The following is a 13519-nucleotide window of genomic DNA, read 5'->3' as shown; positions in this document are numbered from 1 at the left end:
TACCTCTGCCTCCTGAGTGCTGGGATTAAAGGCGCGCGCTACCACGCCTGGCTTGCTTATGGTTCTTTTTTTTTTTTTAATTGACAACTTCCATAATTGTAAACAATACCTCATGGTAATTCCCTTCCTCCCCCCACTTTCCCCTTTTAAACACACTCTCCATTTATTGCAGTCAGGTTCACATTGCTGGTATAAATCACCCAATGAAGAGCAGCTTGTGGGAAAAGAGGTTTATTTTGGCTTACAGGCTCGAGGGGAAGCTCCACGATGGTAGGAGAAAACAGTGGCATGAGCAAAGGGTGGACATCACCCCCTGGCCAACATAAGGAGGACAATAGCAACAGGAGAGTGTGCCTAACACTGGCATGGGGAAACTGGCTATAACACCCATAAGTCCACCCCCAACAATGCACTCCCTCCAGGAGGCATTAAATCCCAAATCTCCATCAGCTAGGAACCTAGCATACAGAACACCTAAGTTTATGGGGGACACCTGAATCAAACCCCACATTCCGCCTCTGGCCCTCATAACGTGATAACCATGCATGATCCAAAATGCAATGCATTCATCTAACTTTAAAAGTCCCCATGGTTTTTATCAATTCCAGTGATGTTCATGCATCCCCATAGTCCAAGATCTTTTAACTGAACCATAATACCAAAAAATAACCTCAAAAAACCTATAATGGCACAGAATAAACATTTACATTGCATAAGATGGCACTGGGCATAGCAAAGAAACATTCAGCCAATACAAGATTTAAAACAACCAAACTTTTAAAACACTTAAAACATCAAACTTTGACTCCAAGTCCAACAACTCTAGTCAGTGACAAATCTCCAAGTCTGATAATTCGAACCAGCAACAAGTCTCTGGCATTCCAATTGTGCCCCTCCAGCTAGGCTACTCACAGTCCTGGAGAACTTCATCGATGGCAGCTTTCCTTAGCAGCCATCTCGTGGTCCCAGCATCTCCACTGGGTCCCCACTGTAATCCACTGTTCATCCTTGTGGCCCCCCTGGAGTCTCCATGCAGGCATCCAACAAATTTCCTTCACACTGCCCATGGCCGTGTTTCAAACTCAATGACCCTCTTTCCTGAATTTCTTATACTCCACAATACCAGGTAGGGTGCCAATTTGTTAATCCAGGGGGGAATAAAGCAGACTTTGAAGAACAGGACACTCCTTGAGCACTCGGGCTCCTTCAAAGGAGTCTACATTCTCCCTGCCCCAGTGCAGGTCACCTGGCCCAATCTCAAAGGTTGTAATCTCTCAGTTGCAGCTGAACTGGCAGCAATTCACCCAAAGATTTTTCTTTCTGTGCCATATCTCTGCTCACACCAGTTCATTTGTACACAAAGCAACCCTGCACAACTTCTCAGGACATGGGCATAACAGCAAGCTTCCCGCACAAACTGCTAGCCCAGTCTAGGCAAAGCTCTTTCTCACCCTCATAAACCAAACCTCATTGTCCATAGTTCTTACTGCATTCAGGCCTTTCAATTCTGACCATAATAGTCTATCAAGCTGTACTTACTTACAGCACTGCAAGATGTCTCTTAGACCAAGGTTTCAAATCCTTCCACATTCCTCTTGAAAATCAGCTCCAAAAGGCCAAAGCCACAGTCAGGTGTTTAGCAGCAATCCCACTCCTCAGTACCACTCTTTACTGTTGCAGTCAGGTTCACAACAAAGAGCAGATTCTGGGAAAAAGAGGTTTATTTTGGCTTACAGGCTCCAGGGGAAGCTCCATGATGGCAGGAGAAAACAGTGGCATGAGCAAAGGGTGGACATCACCCCTTGGCCAACACAAGGTGGATAATAGCAACAGGAGAGTGTGCCAAACACTGGCATGGGGAAACTGGCTATAACACCTATAAGCCCACTGCCAACAATACAGTCTCTCCAGGAGACATTAATTCCCAAATCTCCATCAGCTGGGAACGTAGCATTCAGAACAACTAACTTTATGGGGGACACCTGAGTTAAACCACAACACCACCATATTCTCTCCCCCTCTCTGTCAGTCTCTCTTTTATTTTGATGTCATGGTCTTTTCCTCCTATTATGATGGTCTTATGTAGGTAGTGTCAGGCACTGTGAGGTCATGGATATCCAGGCCATTTTGTTTCTGGAGGAGCACATTGTAAGGAGTCCTACCCTTCCTTTGGCTCTTAACATTCTTTCTGCCAACTCTTCCGCAATGGACCCTGAACCTTGGAAGGTGTGATAGAGATATTTATGTGCTGAGCACTCCTCTATCACTTCTTCTCAGCACCATGGTGCCTTCTGAGTCATCCCAAAGTCACTGCCATCTGAAAAGTTAAGGTTCTCTAACCAGTAGAGAGAGTAGCATTAATATATGGGTACGAATATTAAGAGAAGTGCTTATTGGGCAGTTTGGTGAGCATAGTGTATACATTTATCCAGATAGTAGCAGACATTACGCCCCTAGGGCTCATGACTACACCTGTTGTAGGTTTTCATTATCAGGGATGTATTCCCTCCCATGGATCAGGCCTCCAGTCAAATTAGAGAGCAGTTGGTTTCCCCCATAACAAATGTGCCACTATTGCACCCATTGGCTCATTTGGCCTGGCTGGCCAAACATAAGGCTTGCAGTGTCCACTGTTGATTTCTGGTGATTTCTCTGTCTCCCATTGAACTGCATGAAGAATGGCTTTTTCCAGCTTTCTGTCACCTGGTCTATATGGAGGAGGTTTTCAGCTCAGCTCCAGCAGGGTTTCCTCAGTGACCTTGCAGCCCAAGTGTGTGGAGTCTTCAGCAATAGGGTCTTACCATCTATTCCTGGTGGGAAACCACAGGTCTTGGCAATGGCCTGTAATGTTTTGTGGGCATCAGGAAGCTCCCTGGCTAACAACTCACTTGAAGGTATTCCATCCCTGGCACTGATAATTATCTAGTAACAATCTATGGCTCCTGGGTATTCCATTGTCCAAAAAAGTAAGTTTCCATATGACTTATTTATATCCTCTTAGGTTTTTTTTTTTTTTTTTCTCCCCCCGAGGTAGGGTCTCACTCTAGCCCAGGCTGACCTGGAAGTCACTATGGACTTTCAGGGTGGCCTTGAACTCACGGCAATTCTCCTCCCTCTGCCTTCCAAGTGCTGGGATTATAGGCATGCGCCACCACTCCCGGCTTCCTCTTAAGTTTTGATTAGCCCTCCCTCCACCTTTCCTTTACTCAGTCTCTTACCCTGATCTCACTTAGGCCTTTTCACTCCCATTAACTTGTTCTTCTGCCTACATATATACAATATCATCCTATTAGCCCCCCCCCTTTTCTATTCCCTTTATATCTCCTTTCTAGCTTACTGGCCTCTGCTACTGAGTTTTCTTCCAACTCACATAGAAGACCAATCATTTGTAGCTAGGACCCACATATGAGAGAGAACATGTGACATTTGGCTTTCTGGTTTTTTTTTTTTTTTAATGAGGTCAGGGTATACAAACTCCTTCATCAAGGCTCCAATTCCCAACCACCAGCTGAGGACCAGCATTCCGAACATGAGTTTATGGGAGACATCTCATTCAAACCACTGCCTAACCACAGCAATAAGAACCAAATTTTATTTTCCAAATCCTGCCAGCTTATAAAGTCCTTTTCCGATATATTTGTTGCTGTGATTCTGTGGTTTATTTTCCAACATAGATGTCTCCCTGGAGGAGCTGGGCTGAGCAGCTCTACTCCAGAAGCAGAACTCTAATACAATGCTGAGCCCAAGGCTTCCTAAGACCTAGGCTGCGCTAGAAGTTATTCTGACCTTGAGTAGTTTTTTTCCTGTTCTTTACCACCTTGGTCAACATTTCTTGAGCTTCAGTGGCTTAGTTTCAGAGTCCTGTAATATTCTCTGAATCAGTTATCATCTAATTATATATTCAACCTTATATTGAAAGTTAGTCAACCCTGAGACTACATAGTGAATTCCAGGTCAGCCTGGGCTAGAGTGAGACCCTACCTCAAAAAATAACAACCAACAAAAAAAAAACAAAAAAAAAAAACAAAAAAAAGAAATTTAGTCAAGTAGTTGTAGCTAGAGAAAATATGCATAATAATTCTACAGTTTGAAACATTTCACCAACCAACTCCTAATGAAAAATTTCAAATATATAGAAAAGTTGGTAGACTAGTCTAATACTCATACCTTTTACCTGGATTCAGTAACTGTCAACTTGTTTGCATTTTACATATATATATACACATATACATACACACATATATACATATATATGTGTATGTATGTATGTGAATATATATATGTTACTTTTTTTCAGGCTGGGGATGTAGCTCAGTGGTAGAGAATTGGCTTCATATGTGTGAAGACTTGGGTTTGAGTTCCATTACTCCAGAACATTTTGTGTGTATGTATACTATTTGACAGCTTCAGATGTGTAGGCCTGTAGAATGAGAACAACCAGCTGCATGACTATTGCACTATTATCACACCAAAAAATAGTCTTATCAGTCCATAGGGCTTCAGATTTCTGAAGAGACTCACAGTTTTTGCTTTCTGAGAACTAATTCTCTGAAAACTTAGTAATGGGCGAGTGATTGACACAATTGGACAATAAAGTTCTCAGTGTGGTCTCTTGAGACACAAAAAAAACCCCATGTATATATGGTACCTTGCAGGTATCTGTAATTATTTGCATTTCATTGGTCAATAAAATGTGAGATCACTAGACTGGGTACAGGGGAAAGGGCAGGGTTCTTTATAACCAAGTATTGGATTTTTCAGGATACCAATGATGAGGTCTGCAGATAGAACTCAGTGGTAAAGTCCTTGCTTAGCAAGTGTGAAGCTCTGGGCTTGATCCCCAGCATTGCAAAACACAAAATGAATATCAATGATGGAATGATCATTGAAACATTTAATGGGTACCCTGGCTAATAGTATTTACTGAATGCATGTTGAATGTTAATAAACAGGAGAGATGTATCAGAAGAGAAAATCTGCTTTTATGCTCATTAGTTAAGTTTTCATTTTGTGGTTCTAGTACATTTGATCTGTTAGGTGCTATGGGTAATAAAAAGGAAGTAGAAAGCCAGGTATGGTGTGCAAGCCTTTAATCCCAGCACTCAGGAGGCAGAGGTAGGAGGATTGCAGTGAGTTTGAGGCCACCCTGAGAATACAGAGTGAATTCCAGGTCAGCTTGAGCTAGAGTGAGACCCTTCCTTGAAACCACTCCCCCCCCCTCAAAAAAGGAAGCAGAAAACAATGTTCATGGTCTTGAGAATTGCAGTGTTACTAAGAGAGAACAACTCATTCTGTAGTTAATGTTTATTGATTGCCCTCTTTAGTGTGCATACAGTATTCTAGGCTGTATTGGGGACAGTAGCAAACCACATTGACTAAGTCTTTGCCTTCGTGGAGTTTATGCAGTATTTGGGAGAGAAAATCAGTAAATGTATCCACAGTGTAATTTGGGAAACAGATATCAGAAAAAGTTTATTAAGTAAGGGAGGAATGGTGGGAGAGGAATGGGGCTTTATCTGGGATAACCAGGTAAGGAAGGCATTTCTGACAAGTGACATGTGACCTATGACTTGAATTACCAGGAGGAGATCTGGAGAGAGACAGGAAGTGGTAGCAAAAGTAGATCCTAAGATTGTCCTGGTAGTACACAGAGGGATCAGAGGAGTGACAAGGAAGGAGGAGAAAGCAGACATCACAGAGGTGGTAGTACTCTTCTTGCAATGGGACATCATTGAGGAGCATGCATTATATTCTGTGGGAGCTGAAGGACCCAGTCCTCCATGGAGCTTGATGATGATTGGACTGGTTCCTTACTTGGTCCTCTTGCCTCCCCCAGCCTCCCAAATACTGAGTGTAGGCATGTACCACCATGCCTGTGAGGCCTTGCTTTTAAGAGACTATTTAACATGGCACCTGCAGTCCTATTACTCAGGAAGCAAAAGTAGGAGGCTTACAATGTAGACGCCAGCATGGGCCTGCATGGAGAGACTACCAAAAAAAAAAAAAAAAAAAAAAAGAAAACCCATTACTTTTGTGGCTTCTGAGGATATTCCTTTCTCTTTCATGTTTTTCCTCAAGCAAATTTTTACTGAATATCTGTTAGGTTCATAAGATTGTACTGGTAGAATTATCAAATAAAAAGTATTTTATTATTTTTATTTACTTATTTGAGAGAGAGAAAGACACAGGGAGAGAGAGAATGGGTCTCCAGGAACTCTAGCCAATGCAAACAAACTCCAAATGCATGTACCCCCTTGGGCATCTGGCTTATGTGGGTCCTGGGGAATCAAACCGGGGTCCTTTGGCTTTGCAGGCAAATGCCTTAACCACTAAGCCATTTCTCCAGCCCCAATTCTACACTTTTAAGGAGTTTTGGGTTATAGTTGGAGTGCTACAACGGTGAAGCTTAAACACAAATGTCTGAGTACACTGTGTAAAAGAATGGTGTATCTATTGTTATATATCCTTATCTGCAAAGTGGCAGCAGGAACTCAATAAGGAGAGGTACTGAGCAGCTACTGAGACTCAAAGGATTCTACGAAAGAAAAGATGGCATTGATGGATTATTGTATAAGTTTTAAAAGTAGTTTATTTACTTATTTATTTGAGAGAGAGAGAAAATAAATGGGTGTGCCAGGACCTCTAGCCACTGCAAAGGAATTCCAGACACATGCACCACCTTGTGCATCTGGCTTTATGTCAGTAATAGGGAATCAAACGTGGGTCCTCTGACTTCACATGCAAGTGCCTTAACTACTAAGACATCTCTCTAGCCCTTGTATAGATTTTTAAAAAATATTTGTATTGGGCTGTAGAGATGGCTTAGTGGTTAAGGTGCTTGCTTGCAGAGCCAAAGGACCCAGATTTGATTCTCCAGGGACCCACATTAAGCCAGATGCACAGATGGCACATGTGTCTGGAGTTTGTTTGCAGAGGCTGAAGGCCCTGGCACGCCCATTCTCTCTCTCTCTCTCATAAACAAATAACTTTATTTATTTGAGATAAAGTGCATGTGCAAGAGAGCCCGCAAGCATGGGTGTGCAGGACTTATTGCCACTGTGAATGCACTCCAGACACATGTGCCATGTTGTGTATCTGGCTTTACATTTGTACTGGAGAACTGAACCCAGGCCTGCAGGCTTTGCAAGCAAGTGCCTTTAACCACGGAGCATTCTTCCCAGCCTCTTTTGGATGGATTTAATGAAATGAAGTAGGTCTTTCCAGGCAAAGGACATGTCTAGGCAGAGGTATATAGCATGAATGAATTTGTCCTCAGGAAAAGAAATGAATAGATCAGTCTGTTAAAGGTAGGAGAGAGATAATGGCCAGCATACTAGAAGTGACAGAATATTGGACCTGACTTTGTAGCTGTTATGGAAACACTTTATATTTGTTATTTCTGCATTAGTCACCTGTGTTCTAAAGTCTATAATTCATATAATATTATTGACTACTGTGTATGCTTGAATTCTTTAAAACTATTAGTTTAGACCACTTGCAGATAGATGTAAAATCAAGTTGATTCTGGTACATAGTTTGTAAACATGGAAAATGAATAAACAGGATAAATCTTTTAAGTGATATACCCTTAGGAAATTTTTTTTAAATTTTATTTATTTATTTATCTATCTATCTATTTATTTATTTATTTGAGAGCGACAGACACAGAGAGAAAGACAGATAGAGGGAGAGAGAGAGAATGAGCGTGCCAGGGCTTCCAGCCTCTGCAAACGAACTCCAGACGCGTGCACCCCCTTGTGCATCTGGCTAACGTGGGACCTGGGGAACCGAGCCTCGAACCGGGGTCCTTAGGCTTCACAGGCAAGCACTTAACCGCTAAGCCATCTCTCCAGCCCCCTTAGGAAATTTTGATGGGATAGAATTTCTATCGTTAAGTAGGGACTAAGTTTTTGGAGGGTTTTGTTAAGAGCTAGATTGGGGAAGATGTTGATTTTTTTTTTTAATTTATTTACTCTTCAAAGAGAGAAAGAGGCAAATAGAGACCAAGAATGGCCATGCCAGGGCCTCTAGCTACCACAAAGTCACTCTAGATGCATGTGCTGCCCTGTGCATCTGGCTTACATGGGTCCTGGGGAACTGAACCGGGGTCCTTTGGCTTTGCAGGCAAATGCCTTAACCGTTAAGCCATCCCTCCAGCCCTTATGTTGAATATTTTTTTTTTCTTCTGATGTTAAATCTGAAGAAGACTATGAGTTATTTAAATGTATTGAAGATTCATTGTCGTTACAATGTGAATAATGATAGGGCAACAGTCTTCTGTGTTTGAGGGTTAAAAATGAGGATCACGGGCCTAATGAGGTGTTTTTTTTTTTTTTTGGTTTTTCGAGGTAGGGTCTCTCTGGTCCAGGCTGACCTGGCATTAACTATGTAGTCTCAGAGTGGCCTCAAACTCTCGGCAATCCTCCTACCTCTGCCTCCCGAGTGCTGGGATTAAAGGTGTGCGCCACCACGCCCGGCCCTAATGAGGTTTTAAACAATCTTGACCATTGTTTAGAGTATGATTACACACATAACACACATCCCTAGTAGCCTCTAAACAATTTCTCCTTCATTTATCTAAATCTCTGTTTTAAGAAAGATACTAATCCATATCAATCTCAGATTTTTAAAATCTCCACATGGACTTTATAGCATTAATTAGAACTGATATCATCTTTTTTAAAAGTCATTATTATCATTCATATACTTTATAGAAAAATGAATATGACAAATAGTATGAAAAGCAATTCTAGGTTTGTAATCCTTGCTGTATGTGCATGTGAGAGCAAGGCTGCCCCCACAGAAGCTGAAGGGACTGAGCTTATCGGGTGCCCCATTCAGAGGCAGCGCTGTGCACCCAGGCTGTAGCAGTAGCCATTCTTCTTCCTGCAGGAGATGCATCTGCTCTCAGCACCTACAGAGGCCACTTGGGTGCTGGGGCAGTTGGGGTTCATTTCAAGTCCTGGTTAGCTGAAGATGCAAAGCAAAAGACAGAGTCAGTTGGGCTGCTGGAAGGTACATTTCTGATGCCTTTTGTGGGGAGGGCTTGGTTTCCAGGTAGTGTCTAGCTCTAGTCCAGGCTGACCTGGAAATCTCTGTGTAGTTTCAGGCTGGCCTTGAACTCTCAGTGAACCTCCTACCTCTGCCTCCCAAGTGCTGAGATTAAAGGTGTGTGCCACCACTCCCGGCTCCTGATGGTTTTGAGATTATTGAGTCTTTTTATGGCTGTCTGTCTGCCCTGCATATTTATTTATTTACTTATTTATACATTTGCTTACTTGCTTATAGAAGACTAAATCAACATCTAGGCATATGTTGACAGTGTTTATTGACTTCTCCTGAGGAGTGCTTTTATTGATGGAGGAAAGAATCTGGAATTTAGTTTTGTTTTGAGGCAGAATCTCAACTGAACTCACTGTGTACTCCAGGCTGGCCTTGAATTCATAGTAATCCCAAAAGCAAGTATTTAAGATTAACACTAAGTTAAAATCCCAGCCCTGTTATGTATTAGTTGAACCTCTTGGAGATTCCATTTTCTAATCTCTAAAGTAAGGACAACAGCACCTATCTCTTAGAACTGTTCAGAGGAGTGGATGACATATAGAAAACCTTATAGTGTGCGGCTGCATCAGGCATACTGCCTGCAGGTGAACGAGTGGTAAAGGACTGGGCTGTGCCCTGCTTTTGTAGAAACTTGCAGCTCACACTGGTGTTGCCAGTGCTGTGTTTTAACTTCTCACATAGTAGAAGCCAAGCCATTCCTAGTTTTTTTTTGAAACCTCTGTTACAGTTCGCCTGGGGAAAATGCACATTACTGTAGAGCAGTGAAAGTCAGGTGGCAGGGTGCCTGTGGGCTAGCACCTATAACCAGCTTCGTGAATGAGGTAGCCCATCAAATGCAGTAAGATGTGTGGCCAGAGTGAAAAGTCCAGCTAGCAGTGAGTGAGGCCGGTAATCAAAGATTAAGGGTACATTTTTTTCTTTGGTTCCATATTAATTTTTGAAGATTTATAGAGTACTTCTTCCATGCCAGACACAATCTGGGGGTCCTAGGAATGAAGTGGTAATGATAGGGAAGCCACTTTTCTTGTGTGTGTGTGTATTTTTAGTGTTGATTTTTTTCCGGCTTTATTTTTATTTATTTTCACAATTTTATTAACATTTTACATAATTATAAAAAATATCCCATGGTACTACCTCCCCCCCACACACTTTCCCCTTTGAAATTCCATTCTTCATCATATTACCTCCCCATCTCAATCATTATACTTACGTATATCAATATAGTGTTGATTTTTTAAAAAAGTTTTTCGAGGTAGGGCCTCACTGTAGTCTAGGCTGACCTGGAATTCACTGTGTACTCTCAGGGTGGCCTTGAACTCATGGTGATTCTCCTTCCCCTGCATCTCAAGTGCTGGGATTAAAGGTATGTGCCACCCCATAGTATTAAATTTTTTTTTAAAATTTATTTGAGAGAGAAAGAGGAAGAAGGCAGAGAAAGAGAATGGGCATACCAGGGCCTTTAGCTGCTGCAAACAAATGGCAGATGTATGTGCCACCATGTGCATCTGGCTTATGTGGGCCCTGGGGAATTGAACCTGGATCCTTTGGCTTGTAAGGCAAGTGCCTTAATCATTAAGCCATCTCTCCAGCCCAACAATCACTTATTTTAAATGTGTTGCTACTTCAGCAGAGAGCCAAACCTTTTCTTTGTCATTTGTGTTTCCCCCATTAGCCTCGTCCCTGGGCAAGAGAAGCCTCTGAACAGAAAAGGCAGAATTGGCTGTAGACTGACATGCAGTGGAGTGAGGTGAGGAGGCTTGCTCACATTCAATACTTCTTTTTTTTTTTTCTTCTTCCAGAGATAGAATCTCACTCTAACACAGGCTGTAGTCCCAGGCTGGCCTCGAACTCACAGTGATAACTCCTATCTCTTTCTCCTGAGTACTGGGAGTAAAGGTGTGTGCCACCATGCCCAGTGTATTCAACACTTTAAAAATCTCTGTCCATTGAAAATTCTAGTTGTATTACTGGTGATTAAGAATTTACATATATTTTTCCCACAGATCACTAAGTCTCTAGCATGCAAATGGCTTAATGAAAGAGAAAGACAAGCAGAATGAGGGCATTGAGAAGGTGTATATGCAGTAGAGGTTTGATCTTGAGATTGAACAGCGTGGTAAACTTACGCAATCTGTAGAAATTCATTAGAAGCATTGTGGCGCGTTTTGGTGGACAAACTATTGTGTGCGCTGTTGCCCCAGCTTTAATACCACTACAGTTGTCACTGGCAGCTTGTGTGTGTGTGGTGCAGGGGTGGGGCCGGGACAGCTAACTGAGGAGCCTCTGCCAGGGCTATTTCTTGGCCAAGCATAAGACTTTCATTCCTTGACTTTGGGGCACTGTCAGGGCTCCTATTGAGGTTGAGCTTTTTAGAAAAGGTCTGCATTTCTTGATGATTCCAAGAAGTGGAATTATTTTCCTCCAAGTCCTAGATAGTAGGATATGAAGTCAGGTGATGTCATTTCTTCAGTGTAGTCATACAGTTTTGTCATCTTAAAAATGTGTCCCTTTACCCCAAAGGATATTATCCTTTAGTTTATTTTCTGTCTCTCCATCCTTGGCAGCTGGCAGCTTCTCTCTTCACTGTCCAGTGACTAGAGGAACTCATTGAGGTGTGAGTGGCAATTAATATTTTGTTTATCAGTAGAAGTGACATGATATTTAAGAGAGAAGCTTATGAAATTAAGGAATAGCTAGTCTTGGGTCACACCACAAAACAGTAAAGGAGAATTCACAGATAAGGGCTGTTTTCTTTGCTTGGTACCCTTTACTATACTCACTTTCTTCTGCCCCCTTCCCTTAGCCACAAGATGAAGTATGATGTGGCCTAAGATGTCTGAATTGGGATCGGGACACGGAGGTCTAACTTTACTGTGAGCCTTCATTTCCTCTGGGACTCATTTTCCCCACCTTAAAAATGAGAGACTAGGTTGGTTGATTGTTTTCTTGTCAGCTCTGATACTCCTTAACTGTGTGAATTCTAAGATAGTTCTGATATTGTTTATTTATTTATTTATTTTTTTGAGGCAGGATCTTACTGTGTAGCCTAGGCTGACCCTGAGCTTGCTATGTGGACCTGCCTGGGCCTGAACTCACTGCAGTCTTCCCTCCTCAGATTCCAAGTGCTGGGTTTGCAGGCATGATCCATCACTCCTGGTTTATACATTTTTTAAAATAACTGATTTTTTAAATTTGTTTTTAGTTTACGTATGGCAGCCCTAAACTCAACACTGAATGTTTCTATCAGCAGCATACGCAGTTTGGTTGTCATGAGGTACACTTAGATCCTCTAACATCCCACCCAGATCTCCGGCACTGGTACCATGGCCCTCCACTTCACTGTACCCATATCTGTAAGGGGCTGTGCCCTCATCCTGCCACTCAAGTTTCCTTAGGCCTAGGATGCCAAACAGGCACCATGTGATGTGCTAGCTTTCAATCCATAGTTTTAGAGCCGTGGGTTGAGAGTTTGTGAGGCCTTCTGTGCCTGGATTCTGTTCCTGAGAACTGTGATTGACTAGTAGCGGGTATGAGGAGGGAGCTGCATGCCAGCCCGGCACTCAGACCGGGGCAAGAACTAGTTCTGTCTTTGACTTAGGGTAGCTGGTCTGCTAGCCAGTCTGTGGAGTCTCACTGCCATTGAGAAACAGTTTGAAGGTCACAGAGCTGTGCGTGACTTCACCAGGGCCTAGATGAAGCAGCATAAGTCCCAAGCAAGACGGTACATGGCCGATCATTCCAGGAAGGGTCTGGCAGGATGTACGTGTCACAACACAGTAGTGTGAGCTTATCTCCTGGAGTCTACTGCTGTGTCATCCAAGTGAAGATAGCTGGTTACTGTCAATATAAAATGGAACTTTGGAGTGAAAACTTCATAACATGGCACTCACGGGAATGACCTTCTGGATAAATCTGGAACTTTTCAGTCCATCTTAAAAGGGGTGGGTTATCTTCTAGTGCTTCCAGAAACTAAGATTTGAATGAAAGGACAATCTTACTAAGTTCTGGAATAAGGGACACATTTCCAAAACATGGCTGTGGCAAAAGACATGGCACATATAGAACACTTTCTAGAAAATACTCAAGGGTCCTATTGTGACCTTCAGTTAGTCTTCTGTTTCCCTTCCTGTTCCACGGCTGGAGCCGCTCGCTCGCAGCTGGCTTTGGGGATGTGGCAATGCCCATGAGCAGACCCAAGGGTCTGTTAAGTCCTCCTCCACAGGTTCAGGGTCATTTCCATTTGCTGCTCTGCATCTTGTTGAAGCCACCAGGGCCCCGACGGCTTGTCCAGCAGCACGGCTCTGTCATTCTTCCTGCTTGTCCCTCACTTTCAGAAGCTCTTTTTCTTCTGTTTGGTCATTGAGGTCTGCTATACCTTTCATCTTCAGAAACCCCTTTACATCTTTCACCAGGCCTCCTATCACTTGCAGTTGGGTAGGTCGTCTGTCTGTCTGAT

At 42.7% G+C, this 13519-nt stretch overlaps 1 protein-coding gene across 2 annotated transcripts in view; it reads left to right on the top strand.

The window, feature by feature from the left end:
• The window catches only part of Luzp1 (leucine zipper protein 1), a 117632-nt gene that overhangs the window by 46071 nt on the left and 58042 nt on the right, over positions 1 to 13519 (top strand). Inside the window, exon 2 of one of the 2 annotated variants that reach the window (XM_045149971.1) lies at positions 10736 to 10810. The exons of the other annotated variant lie outside the window; for it this stretch is intronic. The gene's annotated coding sequence lies outside the window, so the exon portion shown is untranslated. The remainder of the gene's footprint in view (positions 1 to 10735; positions 10811 to 13519) is intronic. 2 annotated transcript variants of the gene reach the window in all.

Source organism: Jaculus jaculus, chromosome 5 (genome assembly GCF_020740685.1).
Source record: "Jaculus jaculus isolate mJacJac1 chromosome 5, mJacJac1.mat.Y.cur, whole genome shotgun sequence".
NCBI classification, from domain to species: domain Eukaryota; kingdom Metazoa; phylum Chordata; class Mammalia; order Rodentia; family Dipodidae; genus Jaculus; species Jaculus jaculus.
This window is presented reverse-complemented; position numbering and strand designations above follow the sequence as displayed.